The sequence below is a fragment of the Cryptotermes secundus genome, unplaced genomic scaffold, assembly GCF_002891405.2.
Source record: "Cryptotermes secundus unplaced genomic scaffold, Csec_1.0 scaffold536, whole genome shotgun sequence".
Taxonomy (NCBI): Eukaryota; Metazoa; Arthropoda; class Insecta; order Blattodea; family Kalotermitidae; genus Cryptotermes; species Cryptotermes secundus.
Genome location: NW_019732862.1, coordinates 538773 through 556864, shown reverse-complemented (window position 1 = coordinate 556864; position 18092 = coordinate 538773). Strand labels below are relative to the sequence as shown.

General features: G+C 41.4%; 1 protein-coding gene across 3 annotated transcripts in view; it reads left to right on the top strand.

The window, feature by feature from the left end:
- Positions 1-467: 467 nt before the first annotated feature.
- Positions 468-18092, top strand: part of LOC111867801 (dehydrogenase/reductase SDR family member 11-like) — a 72302-nt gene continuing 54677 nt past the window's right edge. For 2 of the 3 annotated variants that reach the window (XM_023857970.2, XM_023857968.2), the window contains exon 1: positions 468-997. The gene's annotated coding sequence lies outside the window, so the exon portion shown is untranslated. Of the gene's footprint in view, positions 998-15440; positions 15525-18092 lie in introns of those variants that run through there. The other variant, XM_023857969.2, reaches the window with a different exon arrangement.

Below are 18092 nucleotides of genomic sequence, written 5' to 3'. Positions count from 1 at the left end.
GCTGAAGTAAGAAATTAGAGTAACAACAAACAATCATTCAAAAATAATAATGAATTAGTCTTCTTAGAATTCTGTTCAATGTGTTTTCCATGGGAGTAAATGGTAAGAACTCCAATATTCTAGCGGAATATTATATATGCACTGTTTCACTGGTAATGGTGTTGTATACGCTACGTTATTTCGTTAGCATTTATTCTTAATAAAGTATAACAGAAATGGTAGCGACACAGGACACAATCATGTAGTGAGATAACCAAGGGGGTCAGTCGAGTGACCTCCGACTTACGCAGCTGTGGTTTCTGAGAAGCACGTAGATAAGGGTACAGGGAGCGAAGTCCCCCCCCCCCAAAATGGCCAGGACACAAACAAGAAACTAGCAGAGCACTAGCTCTGGAATGTTCCTCACGACTCGTGGTATTATTAAAACAAAGAATAAAAGCCCGGTCTGACACAGAGCAGTCTGAGACTAGCCGTCGACCGAGACAGCGGTTAGGTAAAGCAAAGATAGCATTCCCTCCCTGGAACCCTAGCAAACGGGCCTCAGTGTGGCGTATATGTAGACAACATAAATAGTTAATAAACACAATTGTTGATTACATCACTCTTGTCGGACCAATTGATCCTCCTCTGCAACCCCGGAGCCCACCGTTTTCCAAGCGCGCCCAGCATAGGAATCACCAGACCTGACTTGTGCGCTGGCAACATCCACGATACACGAGCGCGGGGCACCCAGGGAGGAACTTCGGGATACAACATAAACTTTCTGGTGTCAGATGTGGGGTAATTGGAGTGAGTGCACGGAGGGAGCGTGAAGCTGCAAGAGAGACGCTAAAACTGAGGTCGCGGGACTGCAAACGTGAAGCTGCAAGAGTGGAGCTGATCTAAAGAACCGTAGGGAGGCAACAGGACGAGTCAACAGAACGAGTCATCAGAACGGGCCGTCGGAACGTGACATCGGAGCGGACAGGAACCAGTGCAGTGGGCTGATCGCGTAACGGTGAGTTTTGCTCAATCTCCATGCCAGTCACGCCCAGTAGCTCCAGTACCCCGATTGCAGAAACCCGTAGACGAGGCACCATGGCCGAGGAGTATATAAGTTTAGGCGAGGCGCTAAAATTGATACCCCATTTCAAGGGAAATAAGAACGAGGTTGTGGCCTTCATAGCGACTGTAGATACCGCTTTTTCCGTAATAAACACCGACCAGGCAGACACACTGCATAAGTTCGTCCTGACGCGCATTAGTAGGGAGCCAAGGACGTCTATAATACACCGAAATCTTGAGGATTGGTCGGAATTAAAAGAATTTTTGAAAAACTCGTATGTCGAAAAGAGAACGCTAGACTTCCACGCGAACCAACTCTTCGGGTCGAAACACGGCAAAGACGAGAGAATGTCGGAATGGATCCTAAGGATTCAGACACTGGGTTCACAGTTCCGCGAAGCCGCCCTACTAAATAGTACAGAAGGGGCACGGGAAGGGATACTTGATTTATCCGACAGGTTAAGAAATATCTGTTTCGTGCAAGGCTTGCACCCGAACCGGATCGAAACTATAGTCCGAAGTAGGAATTATAGAGACTTCGACGAGATAGCAGAAACAGCACTCGTGGAGGAAAGCGCCATCGTATCGAAGCATGATAGGTATAAGCATGAGGGAACCGGCCCAAGCAGGTGCAGTTCGTGTAGGAAAATGGGACACACGAGCAGTAAATGTTATAAAATGGAAAGAAGGGAGATGAGAGCTAACCCAGTTATTGCAAGGAAGCCAGATAATACCAAAAACTTTACTTGCTTCCGTTGTTGAGAGAGGGGACACGTGGCCAGACATTGCAGAAGGCCGCCGAGAGAGAGAGAAAGCCCTAATCCAGGGAAACGGGAGGTGGCCGACGGAGAACAGCCGTCCAACGGTCGCCTCTACTCAATAGGCTGTACCGACAAGAATCTTTGCTATTATGTGGGTTTGAACCTAGATGTAAGTAACGAAACCCAGTTGTACCTACTCCATGGTAGTGGGGCTGACGTTAGTATCCTGAAATGCCAAAACTGATCGGAACGGTCGCCTTCGAACCCAGAGACAGGGTAAAAATTAAGAGTGTAGATGGGTCGGTAACCGAGTCCCATGGGACGTAGAAACCAGAATAAGAGAGGGAAGTGTAGAAGTTCCCTTCACGTTCCAGCTGGTTAGTGAACAGGTGGACATTGTGTGCGACGGGATCGTATGACGGGACTTCCTTCGTCAGACACAAGCAAAGATTTGCTACGAAACCGGAACTCTGACGTTTCGACATATAGATTTTGAAATGCGGAAAAGGTTACTCAGCCGCAGGGAGGGAGGATATGAACGATAGAACTGAACCGTGCTGTCAAGACAATAACCCTACCCAGACGATCCGAGGTAATAGTGGAATTGCCGGTCGCCGCAGGAAACGCAAACGCCGAAGGCCTAATTGAAAGCGGGAGGTTCTAGACGGAGTATATATGGCAGGATCCCTGACCAAGGTTGTAGATGGATACGTCTTAACCAGTATGCTAAATACGAGGGATGATGAAGTAGAGATTGAGGAACCGGTGGCTGAATTGAGGGAAATTCCGGAGGTTATGGCATTACCTCCAACCGATACAAAGAGAAAAAAGCGAAAGTGCAGAGACAACGATGTCTTGGAACAGGTGAGGACTGAGCACCTCAATCCCGAGGAGCTTGAGTCCCTCAACAAGATATGTTTAGAATATCAAGATGTGTTCTCCGTGCCAGGAGACCAGTTAAGCTGCACTAACGCAGTAAAACATTCTATAAATTTGGTACCGGGGACGTCACCCGTAAATACGAGGCCCTACAGACTCCCGGAGGCCCAGAAAGAGGAGGTGGACAGACAGGCCACGAAATTGCTACACGACGGGATCATAGAAGAAAGTGATTCCCCGTGGAACAGCCCTATCCTAGTGGTACCACAAAAGGGGGGCGCGAATGGGGAAAAACGATGGCGAATGGTCGTGGACTTTCGAAGGTTGAACGAGAAGACAATGGGGGATGGCTACCCGCTGCCAGACATAACAGAAATATTAGATCAGTTAGGACAATGTAAATACCGTATTTACGCATGTATAGGCCGCACATTTTTTGCCAAAAATTCAAGAGGAAAACTATTCGAAATATTCGAAATCACACTTAATTAAAAAATATATATATTCATAAATAGTAATACAGGGTGTAATACTCCTGAAATAATATTCCAACAAAATTATTTTTTCTATAATTTCTGTCTGAAAATTGTGCTGCGGCCTATACACGCACGAGGCCTATACATGCGTAAATACGGTATTTTTCGTGCTTGGACATGGTAATGGGGTACCACCAGATCGAGTTACAAGAGGAGCATATAGAAAACAGCGCTCAGCACCAAACATGGCCACTGGGCATATCGGGTTAAAGACAGCCCCAGCCACATTCCAGTGGATGATGAATACCGTCCTTATTGGGTTAACTGGAACGCGATGTTTCTCATTTTTGGACGACATTGTGATGTATGCCGAATCACTAGCAGAGTACGATATGAAATTAAGAGAAAATTTTGAAAGGTTGAGGCGATACAAATCGAAGCTGCAACCTGAGAAATGTGAATTTTTGAGGAAGGAAGCGTGCTGCTTTGGGCACGTAATCACTGAAAATGGGGTGAGACCGGACCCCGCCAAGATCCGCGCTTTAGAGAATTTTCAAACCTCCACCACCGCGAAGCAATTGAAATCGTTTCTCGGAATGGCAGGGTACTGCCGGAAGTTTATCCAAAACTTTAATAGAGTTGCGTCACCCTTACACCGGTTATTGAAGAAGGATGCAAAGTTTGAGTGGACGGAGGCACAGGAGCATGCATTCCACAGGTTGAAATCCAAATTAACCACCCAGCCCATACTTCAATACCCTGATTTTTCGAAAGAATTTATCGTCACCACGGATGCGAGTAACGACGGTCTAGGGGCCGTGTTATCACAAGGGGAGATAGGAAAGGATTTGCCGATAGCCTATGCGAGCCGAAGCCTGAACAAGGCTGAGACTCATTATACCACCAGCGAGAAGGAACTTCTTGCAATCATTTGGGCGGTAAAGTTTTTAGACCCTATTTGTATGGTCGCAGATTCAAAATAGTAACCGACCTTAAACCACTTACTTGGGTAATGAATGTCAAGGACCCAGGATCAAGGTTACTCCGGTGGAAAATTAAACTAGAGGAGTATGATTACGAGATACTCTACAAAAAGGGTTCATTGAATACGAATGCGGACGCACTCAGTCGGATAGGTAGTTTAATGAAAGATGACAAGAGGGTAGATTTGGACGAGGACACCAAGAAACAAATTCTGTATGAATTCAATGACGCACCCCTGGGTGGGCACAGGGGCATGAATAAGACTTACAAGGCGATCAAAGAGCGTTATGCGTGGCTAATATGAGACGGGAAATCGAGGACTACGTGATGAAGTGCCGGAGTTGTCAGGTGAACAAGTTACTAAAACCCAGGAAAAAGGCTCCAATGGAGATAACGACTACGGCGGATAATCCATTCGACAGGTGTAGCCTGGACATAGCAGGACCACTGCCAGAAACTGAAATTGGAAATAGATATATCTTAACCTTTCAGGATGACCTGAGCAAGTACGTGATCGCCGCACCGATGCGCCACCAGGACGCGGAGACGGTAGCTAGGGAGTTTGTGACGCAGTTTGTTCTAAAATATGGGACCCCTAATACGGTGTTAACTGACCAGGGCGCCAACTTCCTCAGTGACGTGTTTAGGAGCACGTGCAAAATGCTTAAGATCAAAAAGAAGGGGAGTACTTAATTTCGTTGGTGAAATTAGTAAGATTCTTTTCGGAACTATGGATAATGATGATGCTAAATATTACAATGAGCAGATACGACACTTTGAAGAAAATTCTGATAGCATGACGAACCTGTTGAAACAACAGTTGTCTGTAGTAAAATCCACTCTAGGGGCCATAAACGAAACCCTCTCGGATATGGAGTACAATGAGGATGTCGTAAAGAGGAGACTATCCCAAATTAAGGCATATGTAGAATCAGTGGTTTCAAACACTACCCGAGTTACTAATGCTTTGGCTGATAAGATTACGGTAGAAAGCCACATTGCACGCGTAAATGAGGCATTGATTACTCTACAAAGAAACCTCGATGTAGTGATCGATAGCATTATTAACGCGAGGAAGGGAATTCTGCAACCGCAAGTGGTACCCCCAAGCCACCTGATGGACGCCTTAACACGATGTTTCCCGTCTTTTCCTAAGGAAACTACGGCTCCCTTCCCCTTGAGCAAAGACTCTATAAACTTACTGTTTAGAATTTGTGATACACATGTCTATTTGAGTGATGGTATATTGGGTTACGTGGTAGAGTTACCACTGGTGAACAGAGGAAATTTTAAGATACTCAAAATGACACCAATACCAATAGCGCTAGAATTAAATAAGTTTCTGTACATTGATACAGCTGAATCCATGTTGTGCCTTGATCAAGCAAGACAATATTACTTAATGTTAACCGAGGACGAGCTAAGGCAATGTAAAACCAAGGACTCCAACTCATATGTGTGCAAACAAAAACATCCTTTAATGTCTAGCCATGTACATGAGTCTTGTTACATTAGGCTACTGCAGTCAAATGAGAGGATCCCAAAGAGTTGTGAAACTAGAATAGCGAAATTAACTACTACTGTATGGGTACAGTTAATGAATAACGAATGGATATATTTCTCCCCTTCCATAGACAGTGTAACAGTGCTATGTGACGGGAAGGAACCTGCTGACATTTTGCTTACAGGAGTGGGAAAATTACGTATCAGCAGTGGGTGCAAAGGGTATAGCACCTCGGCGTTGCTGCAAAGGAGTTCTAATGTAGCCGGTAATTCATCTGTGAAAGGAGGAGACCTGCTCACGCAAGTCCCCCTCCGATTTGATTGTTGTGAGGAACTCAATATGAGGGTCAACCTTAGTTAGTTATTTAGTTATTGGAGAAGGTAGGTTTCCCCATGCACTTAGACCAGTATTGGTCCATTGTGCTTCCCTCTATGATATTCTACCAGTCTCTATACACTACCGATATTGGTGCGTACCATCAGTCCCGACCGAGCCAGCGAGTTCGGCCTCTACTGGCTTGGCGGTATCTATAATGCTTCCCCCATCTATCAGAGGTGTTAGAGACTACTGTTGGGCGGGAAACGTCCTTGAATTTGGCTCAGTGACTTCCTTTGTAGATACGAGGTTCTTTTACGGTCCGTAAAGCTACGACACGGGACCCACGGCTTAAAGTCCCTCCCGGAGGACTTGTTCCCTGAATTTTTCCGCCCTTAAAAATTCCACGATCTCCGCCGGGTTTGAACCCGCGTACCACGAGTCATGAGGCGGGAACGTTACCTCTAGACTACGGAGGCCGCTAGGGTCACCTTAGTAGCATACATTTAGATATGAATTTCAAGCAAATCGTTTCCCACTTAAATGATTTGAAATATGCTAGTTTCAAGGTTTCCGACCTAGGAAAGGAAATGCAGGAACAAGAATGGAAAAACAAGTACATCAGCAGCCATGTATCTTATTCTGTAATGATATATATTTTAACGTGTTTCGTTACTGAATATGCCGTAGAGATAATTAATTGGTTTATTTAACGATCTACAAATATCGGCTACAATTAATTATCACAATGTTACGGGTTTCCACACTTTACAAACCCTACAACAAAATCTCTTAACACTATCTTCAGTAATCTTCATGTATTAATAACGCGGGAGCTATACAAGTCTCCCTGAATTACACACTTTCACTCGTAACACGCCGCTGGCTAGATTCCAACTCTGCTCGCAAGCTGCTGCTTTAAGGACTGTTGATAACACACTCTGATTCGTAGGCTTGCTCGGAACTAACTCGTAACTGACCTCGGTGATGGCCACGTTACAACTAACTCGCAGCCGCTGTGCAGCTCACTTATATTGCCGCGGTGCTTGCCTGTTGCGTAATGAATGCCACGTCATCCTGCTACGTCACCGCTGTTGACTCACGTTGCATAGCTACCAGGTTGCGGGGGCTCGGCTAACTTCGGCTCCGCTCGGCTCACTTCGGCTCCGTTCGTGACGTCACCGCGGGGAGAGTGGCGGGGTTATGATTCGCCTATTACGCGAGCGCTACGTTACCGCCACGTGGCGCTGGGGAGGTAGGGGTCCTTCGTTGCGCAACATGTCACAATATTATTCTTGTATCTATCGCTCTGTATGCGTTTTACAAACTGTATAGGTATGTAAGGAACCGCTGGTTACACGCCGGCAAACCCGCCGCGGCTGCTATGAAAGCAATTACAGCGACAGAATCTGGTGGAATGTGGAACATGATAAATATAAACATCATAACAAGTAATGAGAGCTTGGTCGCAAGTCCCGAAACCATTCCCCTCCGAGGATCTACCCAATCCTTGCAGGACGAAACTCCTACCCGGAAGTCCCTCAGACCCCGGCTAGCTAAATCCTATTCAGATTTTTTGATGTGGCAAAGTTCACTATTATAACGCCATTATCATTATTAATTTCATGCAAACTCTCGTTCCCAATCGTTGGTTTGAAAATGTTTTCCTTCCCTACTTTGGCATTGAAATCTACTAACAAAATTTTCATAATTATGAAAGACAAGTCCGTCCAATGTGACTATTCCAGTTTTCTCACTTGGTGATTCACTAGCTTTACATGTTTCGATCCATTTGGATCATCTTCAGAGGCAGCAAACACTTTTTTTGAAACCACTATCACAACAGTTGTCAATCAAATACACATGTAATGTCCAAGTAGACAATGTTCCATCTATCGGTCACAGCAGCCTTTCTGGTTATAGAAATATTTAAAGTTGTTTTAAAGTCTTTAAAAACTGTGTATACTGTTCTAGTATGTGTTGTGCCGTTTAATTTATACTTCCTGCATCTGTGACGTTGTGGGCGTGTTCTGATGTTGTATTATGAGGTCGAATATGTTACGTTAGCTATTACTTTCTTTTGTGTGTATTTGTTCTTCTATTAATTTATTGAATTTATTAGAGTGATATATGTGGAAGTCCTCTTTTATATTAATAATGTTTCCTTTTTTGGCTTTTTCAGTCATTTCCATGATTGCTGTCATCGGCCTGTACTGATGGTGTTTATTTAGTATGTGTTGGGCGAATGCTGATTCATCCTTGTTTAGTCTTATATTTCTTATGTGTTCTTTGTATCTTGTTGTTAAGTTGCTGCCAGTTTGGCCTATATATATTTTTTGGCAACTTTGGCATGTTATTTTGTATATTCCACTTTGTTCATATGGGTTTACTTCCCGTTTTTCATTTGTTAGTTTACCTATTGTGTGGGTTGTTTTGAATGCTGTCTTTATATTAGTGTTTTTGAATAGTTTGGTGATTTTTCATATGTAATTTCCTGTATATGTATAGGTGACCCATGTTTGTTCTTTTTCGTCTTTTTTATCTGGGTTGCCCATCTTACGCCTAAGTTTGTTATATATGTGTGTGATGTCTTGCTTTTTATATCTGTTACTTAGTGCTATATTAATAATAGTATTTAATTATTTATAATAAATAATAAATCATGCCACACTAAAGAACAAAAATTGGCAGCATATAAAAACTGGATACAGAGACTTCTTACACTACCACTTGAAGAAAATGCTAAAAATAAACAATTAAATACTATACTAATACGTATCCTTGACTCAACACAGCACACCAAAATTTGATTCCCCTCAAAAACGCATGATATCAGACAATTAATATAAATATGTAAGGTGATCAACTTATTACTATAATATTATTATTTTATTATCACTAAACAGGAATCGACTCGTGCTATTATTAACAATTAATGAACTTTAATAAACTGTAGNGTCTTATGTTTCTTATGTGTTCTTTGTATCTTGTTAAGTTTCTGCCAGTTTGGCCTATATATATTTGTTTGGCAAATTTGGCATGTTATTTTGTATATTCTACTTTGTTCGTATGGGTTTACTTCCAGTTTTTCATTTGTTAGTTTACCTATTGTGTGGGTTGTTTTGAATGCTATCTTTATATTAGTGTTTTTTAATAATTTTGTGATTTTTCGTATGTAATTCCCTGTATATGTATAAGTGACCCATGTTTGTTCTTTTTCGTCTTTTTTATCTGGGTTATCCATCTTACGCTTAAGTTTGTTATATATGTGTGTGATGTCTTGCTTTTTATATCTGTTACTTAGTCCTATATTAATAATAGTATTTAATTATTTATAATAAATAATAAATCATGCCACACTAGAGAACAAAAATTGGCAGCATATAAAAACTGGATACAGAGACTTCTTACACTACCACTTGAAGAAAATGCTAAAAATAAACAATTAAATACTATACTAATACGTATCCTTGACTCAACACAGCACACCAAAATTTGATTCCCCTCAAAAACGCATGATATCAGACAATTAATATAAATATGTAAGGTGATCAACTTATTACTATAATATTATTATTTTATTATCACTAAACAGGAATCGACTCGTGCTATTATTAACAATTAATGAACTTTAATAAACTGTAGAGCGTAAAAAATACACTTCTATTACTATTAAAGTAAATACAGTAACTCTGCTCATAACTTCAATGTGATACTTGCTCCTGCGCNTTATTTTGTATATTCTACTTTGTTCGTATGGGTTTACTTCCAGTTTTTCATTTGTTAGTTTACCTATTGTGTGGGTTGTTTTGAATGCTATCTTTATATTAGTGTTTTTTAATAATTTTGTGATTTTTCGTATGTAATTCCCTGTATATGTATAAGTGACCCATGTTTGTTCTTTTTCGTCTTTTTTATCTGGGTTATCCATCTTACGCTTAAGTTTGTTATATATGTGTGTGATGTCTTGCTTTTTATATCTGTTACTTAGTCCTATATTAATAATAGTATTTAATTATTTATAATAAATAATAAATCATGCCACACTAGAGAACAAAAATTGGCAGCATATAAAAACTGGATACAGAGACTTCTTACACTACCACTTGAAGAAAATGCTAAAAATAAACAATTAAATACTATACTAATACGTATCCTTGACTCAACACAGCACACCAAAATTTGATTCCCCTCAAAAACGCATGATATCAGACAATTAATATAAATATGTAAGGTGATCAACTTATTACTATAATATTATTATTTTATTATCACTAAACAGGAATCGACTCGTGCTATTATTAACAATTAATGAACTTTAATAAACTGTAGAGCGTAAAAAATACACTTCTATTACTATTAAAGTAAATACAGTAACTCTGCTCATAACTTCAATGTGATACTTGCTCCTGCGCAGCTGCAAACAGGCGACTGATCCGTGGTGGAATCGTTGACAACGGAAGTCTCATTTCTTCATCGATGGATTTGAGTCGCTCCCTCTTTGATGTCTTAATTGCAGTTAACGTCGAGAAGCCCAGTTCACACAAATATGTGGTTGAAAATGGCAGTAACACATTAACTGCCATCTCGGAGATAACCGGGTATCCACTCCTTATTGCCAATCAAAACGTATCCAAAATCACTTCCAGAAGTTTTAATTTCAATGTTCTGTCTGCTTTTAAATCTGCGAGTTCCTCTTGTATGTTAATCGGAAGATGTTCTGAATTCGCAAAGAATAAATCACGAACCCAGCCGAAATCTTGTACACTCTCTCCAAAATACTTATTGAATTTCTGCTGCAGCATTTCTAAATGTTCTTTAATTGTGTCCATTACCACGTTATTGCCGTCAGCAAGTGACCATAAAGTCGGGGACATCTCAAACGACCCATCTGTAATTCTCTGTATCCACAAATTCAGCTTATTTACAAATCCTTGTACCTTACCCATATTAGTTAGTTTATTTTCGTTCCTACCTTGCACCTTTCTATTCAGCTCATTCAAGTGTACGAAAATATCGGAAAGATATGCCAACTTACATACCCATTCATCATCTGCAAATAAATCCGCGTACTCATGCCCCTTAACAGTCAAAAATGCACGTACCTTCTCATTAAGTTAAAATATTCGCGTTAACACTATTCCTCGTGATAACCAAAATAGCGTTATAAAAGACAGGGAATCCCTTGGTAATCCCTGCAGTTTTAGGGAAAAGCACGTACACAGAACATGCAGCAAGTTTATCAAAGAAGCCGCGTAGATGGGAGAAAAATAAAAATAAAATTATGATATAACAACTATGAGTAAATAATTTACGTTTAATTTCTTAGAAGACAACATTCTTTTTTCCTTGGCACTACAACCCCAGTGGGCCTAGGCCTACCTCCATGATCTTCTCCGTTCTCTTCGGTTTTTCTAGATCTTACACATTCGGTAGAACTCCTTGGGCGGATGAACAGCTCGTCGCAAGGAGAGAAACACGGAAAAACGCAGACACACAAACTAAACATCAATGCCCTGAGTGGGATTCGAACTCACGATCCCGGTTTCCAAGCGAGGGAAGACAGTACATGCCTTAGACCGCTCGGCTACCGTGACCAGCGGAATACAATATTACTGTACATAAAAATCACAGCATGTAATAAAGAATAAACAAACATCATCTTATTTAATCAGTGCAGTGGCTGAGAATAAAATACAAGCATATGAAACACGGTAACTGGAATAAAATAAAACTAATTAAATTCGACAGTTAATTTCTTACAATAGGTTAAAGTTCGCGTCACACCTTTCACCTTCTGACGGCACACCGGTTGCGGAACACTGTTATATATGATATCCTATCACTAACGAACTCTACTCACTTAACTGATGAAATGATTCTCTTATGTACGAAAAAACCTGTACCTAATTCATGATTTTCATTCCCCTTTCCATAGAAGAAATGTATATTCGCCTGCTGGTTCGGTGCCCCTTCCGTCCCCTTCTGACCTCCTCTACCCCCGCTAAATCTAACTTATATTTTAAGATTTCTTCCGCTACTGCCCTGAGCGAGCCTGCCCTATATATACTTCTAACACACTCTGTAGTACACTTAATTTAAATCAAATAAAACCTATTAAAATTTTCTTTAAATTTTATAAAATTCTTATTACAATTCACAAGGTTCGTCGTCCACTTGCTTAGATCTGTATCCTTCTCTACTGATATTTTATTGCAGCAGCCTGTTCTTCTGTTCGTAAGCCCGTTGTTGTGTTACGTCTGCAATCTGCAATTTTGCCTCTTGCTTGTGTGCTGTACCATCTAGCAGCTTGTGGTGTTGTCGTCACTTGTGTGTGTAAATACACGACAGCAACTTTTACCCTTTTCCTATTATCATTAAAACTATTCAAACAGAATGGATGATGAAGGGTACTAGTTTCTTGGATATGTTCCTCCGAAACGTCGATTGATTTTCAACTGACTACACGGCATTACATCCCAGAGGACAGTCCCCTTCTGTTGTATATGGGTCTACAAGGGATGTAATGCATATAATGATGATATTAAATTACCTGTAGAAATAGGTACAAATACCAAGGTATTGCATATAATTGGATTATTTTAACAGAATATATGTATAAGCTGTGTAAGCTGTATTCTTCCACAAAGTGGTGTCAGCCGGCCGGATATCAATTGAACTTGTGACCCGAGACACTACGTCACATTTGGAGTGAGGGCCCGCACAGCGCTGGGAATAATACAGCAGCCGAGATTGTAGTTCAAGTGACTACTTTTGTAACCATATTTGGGCATAATCCGGGACTCAGTCTTTAATTGTAGTATAAAACCCCAAGGACTGACGCCCCAAGTGCTTTTAGATCATTCAACTAGCTGAGACTACTTGTATGTCAGTCTAATAGTCGGTACTGCCCTTAGCTTAGGCAGATAACCACTTCTACGTTTCCAGCAAGATCCTGTAATTCATTTGTTAGTAATAAAACTTCATTTGTATTACAACTGCTGAGCGGTACACCCCATTCTGCCTCCCAAGGGATCCGCTCGCCCAAGGCCAACCTTATCCCTCAACCGCGGGATACAACACTTCATAACCACCATTTTCAGAAACTCAGATCCTGCAGAATGGATGATATTCGGAGACGTGTTACGAGCTTGATAAAAGTTTTAAATGCACACATTTGGTCCGAAAAGGGATCACATGAGACACTTATGCTTGGCTGGAATGTTAAGCCGAGGACTGTGGACTGGATTGTGTAGTTCAGGATGTGTTAAAGTCGCTGACTTCTGTGAACGTGTGTCTTGTCAATACAAAAGGAGAAAAGTATTTCTTGATTGCCAAAAATTCCAAAATTCGAATATTTTCCGCTGCATTGCATAACCTGACTGGGCCCTTTCCATATTGCTCCAGAAAACTGTTTTATGGTACACTAAAACATGCCACCTCCGCTTGCTGCTCACATTCATCAAGAAAGGAACATCAAGTCCAGAGAGTCACGTGATTTCGGAAACATGTTCAACAGTAAGCTACTACATAATGTGCGAGTGTTCTGTATATTTGGGCACAAACCTTGTGAAGTCTGTTTCTCCGTCAGCAGAACAGCACGTTAAGCTGATTTAGTGAGATAAACCTCGCCCTTAATTAAATAAGCACCAAGCCATAAAGACGTAAGGCGAAGTGGAGGCACAGCTCCATCATTCTTAATTTCGGCACAAGATTACAGTCAGTAATCCTGCCGCTTTATGCTCTATTTAAGAGGCTGTGTGAGCTCCAGTACCCGTCTGAATGTTGTGAAGGCGAGAGAAATTTGGCAGAAATGGAACCCAGCCCCTAGCCTTGTCGCTGTGCCGATTGAGCTACTCCGGCAGCCGATTCGAACGAATGCTGGGACTTGTTTCCAGCACCTAAAGTGCCAGAATTGCGAAATGAAGCAGTCACTTCCATGTAGTCACACCGATAACAGATAGACCAGTTAACCTTTCATTTCTGCATTTGTCTCCGGACAAACCCCTTTATCATGGTATCAGAATAACTACGTGTAACTCCATGGAACTGAGCCCTTTTTGAGAAACCGCCAGTTTTAGAGCTACTCAAGAATATCCCAACATTTTATGGAACACAAAGTTTCATTGCCGTGTTCACAAGAGCCCTCCAGTGGTCCCTATCCTAAACCAGGTCAATCCAGCCAAAATCACCACATCTTACATTTAAATAATTTCCTCCCATCTACGTCTACACCTTCCTAGTGGTCTCTTTGCTTCTGCTTTTACTATCAAATCCCTCTTCTCTCTATTTGTGCTACATGCCCTGCCCGTCTCATCCTCCTTGACTTGAGCATTCTTATTATACTTGGCGAAGAGTGCAAGTTATGAAGATCCTCCTCATGCAAATTTTTCCAACATCCTACCATTTTATCCCTCTCGGTCGAAATATTATACTCAGTACTCTGTTCTCGAACACCCTCAATCTCTTCTCTTAAAGTCAGAGACTAATTTTCACACGTACACAACACCACAGGCAAAATTATAGTTCGTATATTTTAATTTTACTTTTTTTAGAAACCAGACCATAAGACAAACGGTTCTGGACTGAATGGTAGCAAGCATTGCCCGAATTCAGTCTCCTCTTAATTTCTTCCTGAATAAAACAATTCTTTGTTATTGTCTCTCCAAAATATTTTAATTGTGCCACATTTTCAAAGGATCTCTTAGCTAGCTTTATGTCATGATTTGCCCTGCATTTTGGTGAGGAGACAGAAACATACATTCAGTTTACTCTCCTTACTAGCGTCAATGAAGTTTCTGAGTTTTTCTTCGTGGTGTCTATATTATCTTCCGAGATATTCACAGTATCAGCATAGACCAAAAATTGATGTGTCCCATTCAGTTTCAGTCCCTCCCGGTTTTCCTGGACGAGTGGTCTCTAGCGAATGTAGGCAATATCAGATGTATTCCAGGAAATCTGTGTATTTATTCAGTCAAGAGTAGATAACTTCATGCATTATAAAGATTACCCGTGAATTCGTCGTTTTGTTTTGCTGCGTAGTTTTGCCTACAGAATAATTAGAAGTGAAAGCGTCCGAGTACGATGAATTAAAGTGAGCAGTTGGGCCCGGTAAAGGTGAAGCATCTGGCAGTAGTTACATAAAACGCACTTAAGCAAGAAATATTGTCTGAATGTGTTATGTCAGCAGTTGCTTTTTAAGTTATAAGTGGGGATAAATATGCACAATAAATGTTGACTCCATTTGAGCAGCTAGTTGTGTTCTTCACTCGGTCACTGAGGGTTCCAATGTTCGCTATCGGCTGGATATATTTAATAATGTGCATGGCTTGCACTTTTAGAAGTTATGAGTTTTATTGCCTACAGTTATATACGTTCATGAGTTGTGCAAGTGGTTTATTGCGTTCGTAATTAGTGCAAAATAAACCCACAATTCGTCGCAGTGGAGCTTTGCGTATAAGCTTATTTTGCTGCTCACGCCATTAACTATCTACTCTACGGTACTGGAAGCGTATGAAACAAGATTATTTATAGTGAAGTAAACTGAAGGCTTTTGTGCGGGTAAGTCAATTACGTTTCACAGAGAACGGAAATATTTGTCACCTTACGAAATTTGATCTCATATTATAATCATAGTTGGAATATTCTGTTTCTCGATCAAGAATCAAACACGGGACCTCTCGAATACAATGCAGAAATGTCAGTTACTCAACTGCGACGGTCGGTAAAGCTCAAATGCTTGTGCGTCCCATAGTTGTTTTATCTATCTGAAGGAAAGGACATCTCTGTTGGCTAGTTTTCTTCCTATTTTTAAGATAGCTTAACTTTATGAGTAACGTTTCATTTGTCTGTCGTTCTCGTAACCTTTTCTTATTTTGTTATTTCCTTTAATTTATTTTCTTACATTTCTCTTGTTCTTAATTCTTTCTCCCCATAATTAATTACTTAATCTTTTTATTACCCTTCAAAGCTCAGTGCAACCGACTCTAATATGTTAAAACTTTCCAGTCCGCGCTCAGGGTGTGTGTTTCATATGGTTAAGAGAATAAACAGCATCAACTCTTATTGACTCTTTGGACATCATCCATATTCCAATTTTTGCATTTAAAACATCGTTTCGGAGATTTTATCCTTCCTACGTATTCAGGTAAAAGGCCTACTACGTAATTTGGGCCGAACTGATAGAACTAGTCCCTGTTTCCAAACCTACCATAGAACGGATCTGTGGTTTAAATAAAAACATATAGTTCTTAGAAGAACAAATCGCCTAATTTCCTTTCACTAGAAACTGAGTATTTTATACGACATTTTGCGAGGCTGCAGTGTTTGCTCCACTAAAGAGATATATTGCCGGTCACGGTAGCCGAGCGATCTAAGGCATGCACTGTCTTCGCTCGCTCGGAAGCCGGGATCGTGGGTTCGAATCCCACTCAGGCCATGGATGTTTGTGTGCGTTTTTCAGTGTTTGTATACAGGTAGAGGCCTTGCGACGAGCTGATCACTCGCCCAAGGAGTCCTACCAAATGTGTAAGATCTAGCAAACCGAAGTGAAACGGAGAGTTTCATGGAGGTAGGCCTAGGCCCAAGTTGGGGCTGTAGCGTCACAGAAAAAAGAAAAGAGATATATTAATCAAGTAGGCCGTTGAAATGGCCTCAAGTGGCTTAATATGTGTACCAATATTCATGGCTATTGGATCTGGCAATCAAGTAAAATTAAGGGCATTACTTCAACAGTTTGAGATACTGTAGGTTAGGTATGACTGAGGAAACGGATTTATGAAGTGCGTCGTTGCTATAGACTCAGATGGCATGATACACGTGAATGTACCGAGTTTCATGAAAATTGGTACAGTCTTTCTTTGGTCTCAGCAATATGAGAGGCTGTAATGTTGGTATTATGCGAGGGATTTATACGCATATTGCGCTATTTAGACGGCCTCTGGTTGCATGCTACTTATACCGAGTTGAGGCATTAATGCATGATACTTACCGCAACAATTTGACAAGATACAGTGTTGTAATTACTGATTGGAGGGACTTATGAAGTACTCCAATGAGATGGCTTCGTGTGGCATGGTGTACATTTCATAAAGACTGGCACAGGCCTTCAGGCAGAATAAGGTTTTGCCTCGGCAATTCGATAGGCTGTAATGTTGGTATTACTGATGTGAGATATTTGTGAAATACGGCTTTGAATTGGGCTCAGGTGCCATGATAGTGAAATACGGCTTTGAATTGTGCTCAGGTGCCATGATATACATACCAAGTTTTATAAAGAGTGATTCAGGAATTCAAAAGTTGTTCGGGGGGGATACTCACACATAGACACATAGACAGCGAGGTGATCTAATAGTGTCATATATAACCCCCGCTCAATTATTGTAACTTTTAAATGTATAACAATTTGATATTAAGAATACTTTGAATATAAGCAGTCCTAGAGAGACCACACACGGTGTTATTTCGAGCTAGACGGATCGGCATGCGGCCTAACCCCTTCACCAGTAAACACTGAGATACGACCAGTGGTCCCATCACTGGCTGTATGCGAGGCTGCATAGCCACCTAAAAAAACACTGTAGCACGTGGTGGTTCTTTGGGAACAAAGCCCTAGGCCAGCAGACACAAGGCAGCTCGCCTCAGGCGAGGGTCTCATTATTTCTTTCTTTCGAAATGTAAAATTACTGTAATTTCTTTTCTTCAATAAACTTGGTTAATAATATTATCAACGTGTGGAGTGTGGTATGTTTAATCTCGGGCTTCAGCGTCAGCTCCTGCACCGAGACGAACCCCTGACTCTCAGTGCCCTAAGTGAGAGTTTTTAGTGACCAGTACGCGGCGGCGGCGGGACCTGCCACCTCCCACCGGCGCCGGGTAAACACGTTACATAGTGGCAGCGGAAAGGGATTTGAACTAAGCACTTTGTACGTTGATATTAACCCTGAAGTTGAACCATGCTGGAGGGGTAGATAGCCCGATATCCCGAGGGAAGCTGTCGACTTTCTTCGAGGAGACAACGCTCCAGAGGATACCCAAACCGGCCAGGGGGTTACCTGGTTCCCAGCTGAAGGACCAAGTTGGCGGTCGCGAGGCTCCGGATACGAGTGATAGCCCGATATCCCGAGGGAA